Source organism: Pelophylax lessonae (assembly GCF_965119305.1).
Source record: "Pelophylax lessonae genome assembly, chromosome: 4".
Classification (NCBI taxonomy): domain Eukaryota; kingdom Metazoa; phylum Chordata; class Amphibia; order Anura; family Ranidae; genus Pelophylax; species Pelophylax lessonae.
In genome coordinates this window covers 461,573,001-461,583,157 of record NC_138771.1, presented here as the reverse complement: position 1 = coordinate 461,583,157, position 10,157 = coordinate 461,573,001, and the positions used below count along the sequence as shown (strand labels likewise).

Here is a 10,157-nt window from a genome sequence, read left to right as displayed (position 1 = left end):
GTTCCCAATAATTTTCAGGTTGACGACTTCTGCTGTATTCTATCAAAATTGAAAAACTGTTTAGGCTATAAATGCACTTTATACAAGTTTCAAGTTCTGCTCAAACTTACTCTAGTCTACTAGCTGCTTGATAAAAGTGACAGGCACCATGTTAATTTAGTTGTGTGTTTAAAACCTAAAAATTGGAGAGAAGGCTGCTTTAAAAAGCTACAAAAAGCTAACAAGGGCTTAGTGAAAGCTTTGAAAAGGCTTTGCATACACTGCTCTAAGTCCCAGTTCACACTGGTGCGATGCGGGAAACCCTGCGATTTAGTGCCGGTTCCTGCTTCACACCTGAATCGCACACTGGTTCACACTGACATTTGCGAACCACTGCTGGTGCCAATGTAAAATTAATGACATCCCCAGATCAGTTCGCAGATCGCAGTGCCAACTGTGAAATTGTTCAGAAATCAGATCACATAGGTGTGAACATCCATGCGATCCAATTCCAGTGCGGACCAAAAAAGGGTCCTGCACCCTTTTATTGTGAATGTGATGCGACTTCAGCCATACAGTTTGTATGACTGAATTTGCATCACACAGACATCGCATGTGATCTGCATAGCAATGCAGTGCGAATTCCATGCGATGCCTGTGCTCGCACAAGAGTGAACCCAGCCTTATACAAGTTGAGGTCTGTACAGTATATGCAAGATCCAGGATGTATTTGCTAACTGCTAAGAACTGCTAAAAAATCCCTATCTGGCTTTTATTTCCCAACACAAATTTATGTCTTGCAGCCCTAATGTTCAGAATACAGTAGGAGGTGACAGTTGCGCAATCATCTTTTTCTCTCTAATATAAAAGACTTGCCTTCCCTCCCTCTACTGTGATTCAACCCAAGACAGGAAAGCTGGCAGGTTGCAGAATCTTGAAAATTCCTTTCACGTACCTAACACGCAGGTAATGGCAATTTATTGGTCTCTATTCTATTCTTTATAGAAAAGCTGAATCTCATTGCATGCTTACATTTTTAGGGTTTTCTCACTCTACATTAGTGTTTCTTAAACTATGGATCAGGACCCAAATTATTTGTGATGGGTCGGCAGTGCGGCACATGACTGTGTAGTAAACTACAGATAGTTTATGCAAGCATTAAATAGGAGGTATGTTCATATTCCGCCATATGAGATTTACCTATAAGCAATCTCTGGAATTCATAAAGAGTTTTGTAGACAGATTCATGTAACTGTCAGTAAAGTGTATATGAATCGGTTTCAGAATAGCCTCAGACAGAATTTGGTCTGGAACTTAATACCATTACTATTTGCCACCAAATGATGGTCCAATTTGGATACACTAAAGCTGGATACACACTATAGAATTGTCTTTAGATTTTTTCCTTTAGATTTGCCAAACCATATAATATGAGGTCAAACCTAAACTCTTTCAATGTGTATGCAATCGGGCAAGCCCATGCACTATATAGTTAAAGGAAATCAAACAACAAAAGTTGTATAGTGTGTATCCAGCTTAAGTAATTTCAGTGATATTTACAGTTTTACTAACACATGGCAAAGCTGCAAAACTGGTTTCAGGCATTAAGATTCGTATTACCTTTGACATTATGAGGTTAATCATTAATTATCTTGGACAGCATTAGATTAAATACACCATTGAATGTTAGGATTGTTTATAGTTGCGGCAAAAAAAAAAAAAAAAATCTTGGTCTCAATGGTTACCTACTCGTTAGAAGAGAGGAAGGGCTACACTAGTTCCACACCACAGGACCTACTAACATTGGTGCCAGAACTTTGCAGGCATTATCACAAAAAAGATCAATTCCACTGCTTGAAGGACCCTAGCAATCTCAAGAGCAGCCTTTCTCGGCCAGGCTTCCTCCTGAGGTTGCAAAGGGTTACCTGAGCAATGGGCAATGGCGAACTGATATCCCACCTATGATTACAATCAATTCTACACTAACCATCAATAGTAGGGAATACTATAAATTTTATTGTCTGCATATGTTTTCTGTTATTATGATTGATTTCTGATATTATTGATTTCATTTTAAATCCTGACTCCAGGCAACATACCAAATTTATTGGCATTTAACACGCACTTTTTCTCTCTGAAAATAGAGAGCAAATCATGTGTGCGTGTTATACGCTGATATTTTACCTGAGCTGCCTCAGAGGGAAAGGGGGGGTCGAGTGGAATACACAGAGCGGCAATCTCCTGTTTACTCGGCGGCCACTGTAATACGAAGTCCCAGCTACTATGATATACGTCACACGTCCCAGCATTGGATCAGTGTTCTGTCTATCATAGGAGCCGGTCTTCGTATTACAGTGGCCACCGAGTAACCAGGAGATCCCCCCTCTGTAATCTGGCATCACTGCATTGATGGGCACTGATCAGGCTGCATTGATGGGCAATGGTGAGGGTGCAGGTGGGCACTGACCAGGCTGCAATAGTGAGGATGCAGATGGGCACTGATCAGGCTGCATTGATGGACAATGGTGAGGCTGCAGATGGGCACTGACCAGGCTGCAATGGTGAGGCTGCAGATGGGCACTGAACAGGCTGCAATAGAGAGGCTGTAGAGTGGCACTGACCAGGCTGCATTGATGGGCAATGGTGAGGGTGCAGGTGGGCACTCACCAAGCTGCAATGATGAGGCTGCAGATGGGCACTGATCAAGCTGCATTGATGGGCAATGGTGAGGATGCAGATGGGCACTAACCAGGCTGCAATGGTGAGGCTGCAGATGGGCACTGATCAAGCTGCATTGATGGGCAATGGTGAAAGTGCTGATGGGAACTGACCAGGCTGCAATGGTGAGGCTGCAGATGGGCACTGATCAAGCTGCATTGATGGGCAATGGTGAGGTTGCATTGACGGGTAATGGTTAGGATTTTTTTCCTGAAACTTGCCTCTTAAAATTAAGGTGCGTGTTTTACAATTGTGCGTGTTATACGCCGATAAATACAGTATTTAAGTCGAAGGGAACTATAAAGGAAGGCGATCTTCCACTCCTCCCCTCTGCTAGACCAGTCTCTGCAGCACCTTCACCTCCACACTCCAGCAGTCTAGGATCCTGGCATCATCAAGACCACAGGAAGGCTGTCCACAAGGTTTAGGAGTGTGTCTATGGGAATGTTTGACCATTCTTCTAGAGGCACATTTGTGAGGTCAGGCACTGATGTGGACGAGAAGGTCTGGCTCGCAGTCTCCCCTCTAATTCATGCCAAATGTGTTCTATTGGGTTGAGGTCAGGATTCTGTGCATGCCAGTCAAGTTCCTCCACCCCAAACTCGCTCATTCATGTCTTTATGGATCCTGCTTTGTGCACTGGTGCACAGTCATGTTGGAATAGGAAGGGGCCATCCCCAAACTGTTCCCCCAATATTTGAAAATGTCCAAAATGTCTTAGTACGTTGACGCCTTAAGAGTTCACTTCGCTGGAACTAAAGGGCCAAGCCCAACCCCTGAAAAAAAAAAAAAAAAACACACCATAATCCCCCTCCACCAAATGATTTTGACCAGTGCAAAAAGTAAGGTCCAAAAAGACATGTTAAAGTGTAAAAAATTCTGCGCTGTGTGTCAAAAATAAAAAAAAAAGTAACAAAGGCAGCTAACACGTAAATAGTAAACAAACTTACATTACAAATCATTTAAAGAGTGTAGTTTCCAAAAACCAAAAAACATAAGTAATCAATTAAAAACAAGTGAAAACGAGATCACATAGACATAAATGTGATGTCTACTGACTGCAAAGATTAGTCCAGAATAATATCAATGAAACTAGTCCATTTAGATTAGAAGCATTCTTTAACTGAAGCCACCATTTCAGTGAGAAAGATGTATAGCTGTGGTGTCTAGGGTTGAGCGGACACCTAGATGTCCGTGTTCGACGGGTTCGGCCGAACTTTAAAAAAAAGTCCGGGTCCGTGTCCCGGACTTTTACCGAACTTTTCCCGGACACCGAACCCCATTGAAGTCAATGGGGACCCGAACTTTAAGGCACTAAAATGGCTCTAAAACACCAAAGGAAAGGGCTAGAGTGCTGCAAATGGCAGCAAAACGTAATTAAGAGCATGGCAAGTGCTCTGCAAACAAATGTGGATAGGGAAATAACTTAAAACAACAAAAAAAAACAGAAAAATAAAACAATGTTCTTCTTCATCTCTGAAGGACGAGGCCCATATGGAGTAGGAGGGAGGTTGAGGTGGTGGTGGATGTGGCGGTGACATAGGCGTGCGCACAGGGTGTGCTGGGTGTGCCTGGGCACACCCTAATCACCTAGGGCACATAGCATTGCCAGTGAGGAGATGGGAAAGATCTCCCTGGGACCTGCTCTGCTCTATTTCTCCTTGCCTACAGGTACATGGCCCCGATACATTACTCTCCCTGCTGGCAAACACATGCATGTGTATTTCAACTTTGGGGTGCACACCTTAATGCAATAGGCTGCGCACACCTATGGGCGGTGTAGGTGGAAGCGGCGGTGGAGGAGGACCAGGGCCGGATTAACAGCATCATGGGCTTGGTGCTGAGGATTTTGAAGGGCCTTAAGGGCCGTGCCTTGCCATGCACCCAGAGGAGGAAGGGTGCAGCCATGCATGCCTAATTCAACATGGGATGCTGTCTCTGAAGCCCATAAACACATCCATGCATCGCCAACTGTCCCTCCTTGTCCGGCCTTCACGCTGTGTGGGGAGGTTCTGAGGGTGCTGCCTGGGGAAGCGAGCATAGAAGCCAGACTTCTGTGTTTACAAGTGACAGAAGAGCGGTAACAGTGAATATGGCCAACCCGGGGCCTATATAAAAGGTAGGGGCCTGGAGCTGCAGCTCCAATAGCCCCTACGTTAATCTGGCCCTGAGGAGGAGGACGAGGTAGCCAACGCTGCTTCTTTTCAAAAATTTTAAATGAGGGTACACCCCAAAAGAGTGAGAAAGAGCAAAAATGGAACAATGGGTGGGTAAGGTCGGTATCCATTGCTATTCTGCATAAGGTACGGAAAAGTCCCGTGGGATCCATGCCTGGTTCATTTTAATGAACGTGAGCTTGTCCACATTGTCTCTGGACAGGCGGCTGCGCTTGTCTGTTATAACGCCCCCAGCCGTGCTAAATACCCGTTCAGATAATACACTGGCTGCAGGGCACGCCAGCACCTCCAAGGCGTAAAGGGCAAGCTCAGGCCATGTGCCCAATTTGGAGACCCAGAAGTTGAAGGGGGCAGACCCGTCATTCACTACATGTAGGCGTGTGCACACATATTGCTCCACCATGTTGGTAAAATGCTGCCTCCTGCTAAGACGTTCCATCTGAGCTGCTGGTGCTGCTGTTTGTTGTGGCGTGCTGACAAAGCTTTTCCACATTTCGGCCATGCTAACCCTGCCTTCTGAGGTGCTGGCGGTGCCCTGGTTGCGTTGGCGACCTCCTCCTCCTCCTCCTCTGCCTTGTGCTTCCACTGTGGCCCCGCTGTCAGATGGGAATGCCAGCAGCATGGCGTCTACCAGCGTGCGCTTGTACTCGCGCATCTTGCGATCGCGCTCCAGTGAGTGAATTAAGGACGGTACGTTGTCCTTGTAACGGGGATCCAGCAGCGTGGCCACCCAGTAATCAGCACAAGTTAGAATGTGGGCAACTCGGCGGTCGTTGTGGAGACACTGCAGCATGTAATCGCTCATGTGTGCCAGGCTGCCCAGAGGCAACGAAAGGCTGTCCTCTGTGGGAGGTGTATGGTCCGTGTCCTCTGTATCCCCCCAGCCACGCACCAGTGATGGCCATGAGCTGGCCTGGGTGCCACCCTGCTGTGAACATGGTTCCATCTCCTCCTCCAGCTCCTCCTCCTCCTCATCCTCCTCATCCTCCAGAACTGTGCCCCTGCTGGACAATTGCGTCCCTGGCGTTTGCGTGTGCAGGAACCCACCCTCGGAGCCCCTTGCGAATGACTGCCCTGAAAGCCTTGGAAATGTTACCTCTTCATCCTCCTCCTCCTCCTCATCCTGTGCCACATCCTCTTCCATCATCGCCCGAATTGTTTTTTCAAGGAGGCATAGAAGTGGGATAGTTAAGCTGAGAACGGCGTCATTGCCACTGGCCATGTTGGTGGAGTACTCAAAACAGCGCAACAAGGCACACAGGTCTCGCATGGAGGCCCAGTTATTGGTGGTGAAGTGGTGCTGTTCCGCAGAGCGACTCACGCGTGCGTGCTGCAGCTGAAACTCCACTATGGCCTGCTGCTGCTCGCACAGTCTTTCCAGCATGTGCAAGGTGGAGTTCCACCTTGTGGGCACGTCACATATGAGGCGGTGAGCGGGAAGGCCGAAGTTACGCTGCAGCGCTGCCAGGCGAGCAGCAGCAGGGTGAGAACGCCGAAAGTGCGCACAAACGGCCCGCACTTTCTGCAGCAGCTCTGACATATCGGGGTAGTTTTTAAGGAACCTCTGCACCACCAAATTCAGCACATGCGCCAGGCAAGGGATGTGCGTCAAACCGGTTAGGCCCAGAGCTGCTATGAGATTTCGCCCGTTATCGCACACCACCAGGCCGGGCTTGAGGCTCGCTGGCAGCAACCACTCATTTGTCTGCTGTTCCATGCTCCTCCACAACTCCTGCGCGGTGTGTGGTTTGTCCCCCAAACAGGCAAGTTGTAAAACTGCCTGCTGTCGTTTACCCCTGGCCGTGCTGAAGTTGGTGGTGAAGGTGTTACGCTGTCCGGATGAGGAGGCGGTAGAGGATGAGGAAGCGGAGTAGGAGGAGTTAGGAACAGGAGACAAACTGAAGCGCCCTGCAATCCTCGGTGGTGGAAGGACATGCGCCAAATTGCTATCCGCCTCAGGCCCATCCGCCACTGCATTTACCCAGTGTGCCGTTAGGGAGATATAACGCCCCTGACCGTGCTTACTGGTCCACGTATCCGTAGTTAGGTGGACCTTGGCACAGATGGCGTTGCGCAGTGCACACCTGATATTTTCCCCCACTTGGTTGTGCAGGGAAGGGATGGCTTGCCTGGAAAAGTAGTGGCGGCTGGGCACGACGTACTGTGGGACAGCCACCGACATAAGGTTTTTAAAACTGTGCGTCTCCACCAGACGGAATGACAGCATTTCAAAGGCCAATAATTTTGAAATGCTGGCATTCAGGGCCAGGGATCGCGGGTGGGTAGGGGGGTACTTCCTCTTCCTCTCAAGTGTTTGGGAGATGGAAAGCTGAACGCTTCCACGGAACATTGTGGAGATGGTTGTTGGTGACCCAGGTGGTGGTGTTGCTGACAGATCGTCTGTTTGCGGGGTGGCAGGTGCCGGTATCACTACAGATGTGGCTGGAGCGGCCGAGACTGCAGCAGAAGAGGAAGCAGGATGAGCCAGAGACGTTTCTTGGTTTTGAAGGTGTGTACTCCACTGCAGCTCGTGCTTTGCACTTAGATGCCTGATCATGCAGGTTGTGCTCAGGTTGAGAAGGTTTATGCCTCGCTTCAAGCTCTGATTGCACAGGGTGCAAACCACTCGTGTCCTGTCATCAGCACATTTTCTAAAGAACTTCCACGCTAGAGAACTCCTTTGAGCTGACTTTGGTGCGCTCGTTCCCTTGCTGCGTTGGGCAGTAGCGGGCGTAGTGTCTAGGGCACGGCCGCTCCGCTTCTGCACCCTGCTCCCTCTTCTGCTGTGCTGGTGGCTCTGTGCGACCACCGCCTCTTCCTCCAAACTACTCAGGTCACCTGCATGACGTTCATTCCATGTGGGGTCGAGGACCTCATCGTCCTCCACATCATCTTCCACCCAGTCTTCACCCCTGCCCTCCTTGTCGGTCTCCACAATGCTGAACGCCGCAGCAGTTGGCACCTGCGTTTCGTCATCATCGGAGACGTGCTGCGATGATCCTTGCATGTACTCATCTTGAGAAATAAGTGGTTGGGCATCGCTGCACTCAATCTCTTCCACTTCTGGGGCAGGGCTAGGTGGATGGCCCTGGGAAACCCTGCTGACAGAGTCCTCAAAAAGAATAAGAGACTGCTGTATGGCTTGGGGCTCAGACTGCTGGCCTGATTTGCAAGGGGGTGAGGTGAAAGACGGTTGGACATTGGCTGCAGGTGCCAACTCTGACCTTTCTGCAGTAGACTGGGTGGGAGACAATGTGAAGGAACTGGAGGCACTGTCAGCAGCAAACCAATCTACTATCGCCTCAACTTGTTCTGGCCTCATCACTTCTAGGGGCGTTTGATGCCCTACCAAATACTGATGCAGGTTCTGTCGCCTACTCACACTTGAGGAAGGTGTTTCACTTGTGCGTGTAGCTGGCACAGATCGACCACGTCCTCTCCTTGCAACAGGAGCTCTACCAGCAGCACCACGACCCAGGCCACGGCCCTTATTTGACGGTCTCCTCATATTTCTGTAATTTAAGATCTTGCCCTAGAAAGGTTTTTATTGAATAGCGGAATAGGAAATATGATCCAAAAAAGTGTATGTATCTCGCACGTACAAAACCACACTAGGCCCCAATTACTATTGTTTCTACCCCTAAAAGGATGGATGAGGAGTAGGAGGAGTATGGAACAGACAGCACCCTCAAATCTTCAGAAGTATGAGATGAACCCCAAAAACTTGGAAAGGTGGATCTCACACGTACCGACACAGACTATCCCGCAATTCAATTGATCCTCAAAGGTTTTTATTGAATAGCGGAATAGGAAATATGATCAAAAAAAGTGTATGTATCTCGCACGTACACAACCACACTAGGCCCCAATTACTATTGTTTGTACCCCTAAAAGGATGGATGAGGAGTAGGAGGAGGAGTATGGAACAGGCAGCACCCTCAAATCTTCAGAAGTATGAGATGAACCCCAAAAACTTGGAAAGGTGGATCTCACACGTACCGACACAGACTATCCCGCAATTCAATTGATCCTCAAAGGTTTTTATTGAATAGCGGAATAGGAAATATGATCAAAAAAAGTGTATGTATCTCGCACGTACACAACCACACTAGGCCCCAATTACTATTGTTTGTACCCCTAAAAGGATGGTTGAGCAGTAGGAGCAGGAGTATGGAACAGGCAGCACCCTCAAATCTTCAGAAGTATGAGATGAACCCCAACAACTTGGAAAGGTGGATCTCACACGTACCGACACAGACTATCTCGCAATTGAATTGATCCCCAAAGGTTTTAATTGAATAGCGGAATAGAAAATATGATCAAAAAGAAAGTGTATGTATCTCGCACGTACACCACCACACTAGGCCCCAACTACTATTGTTTGTACCCCTAAAAGGATGGTTGAGCAGTAGGAGGAGGAGTATGGAACAGGCAGCACCCTCAAATCTTCAGAAGTATGAGATGAACCCCAAAAACTTGGAAAGGTGGATCTCTCTCACACGTACCAACACAGACTATCCCCCAATTTAACTGATCCCCAAAGGTTTTTGATTAAATAGCGGAATAGAAAATATGATCCAAAAAAAGTGTATGTATATCACACGTACACAACCACACTAGGCCCCAATTACTATTGTTTGTACCCCTAAAAGGCTAGATGAGGAGTAGGGGGGGTATGGAACAGGCAGCACCCTCAAACCTTCAGAAGTATGAGATGAACCCCAACAACTTGGAAAGGTGGATCTCTCTCACACGTACCAACACAGACTATCCCCCAATTTAACTGATCCCCAAAGGTTTTTGATTAAATAGCGGAATAGAAAATATGATCCAAAAAAAGTGTATGTATATCACACGTACACAACCACACTAGGCCCCAATTACTATTGTTTGTACCCCTAAAAGGCTAGATGAGGAGTAGGGGGAGTATGGAACAGGCAGCACCCTCAAACCTTCAGAAGTATGAGATGAACCCCAACAACTTGGAAAGGTGGATCTCTCTCACACGTACCAACACAGACTATCCCCCAATTTAACTGATCCCCAAAGGTTTTTGATTAAATAGCGGAATAGAAAATATGATCCAAAAAAAGTGTATGTATATCACACGTACACAACCACACTAGGCCCCAATTACTATTGTTTGTACCCCTAAAAGGCTAGATGAGGAGTAGGGGGAGTATGAAACAGGCAGCACCCTCAAACCTTCAGAAGTATGAGATGAACCCCAACAACTTGGAAAGGTGGATCTCTCTCACACGTACCAACACAGACTATCCCCCA

General features: G+C 47.7%; 1 long non-coding RNA gene across 1 annotated transcript in view; it reads left to right on the top strand.

The window, feature by feature from the left end:
• The first annotated feature begins 869 nt into the window (after nucleotides 1–869).
• LOC309554050 overlaps nucleotides 870–10,157 on the top strand; it is a 55,367-nt gene continuing 46,079 nt past the window's right edge. The window contains exon 1 of the long non-coding RNA XR_014225206.1: nucleotides 870–945. This is a non-coding gene — a long non-coding RNA (uncharacterized lncRNA). The remainder of the gene's footprint in view (nucleotides 946–10,157) is intronic.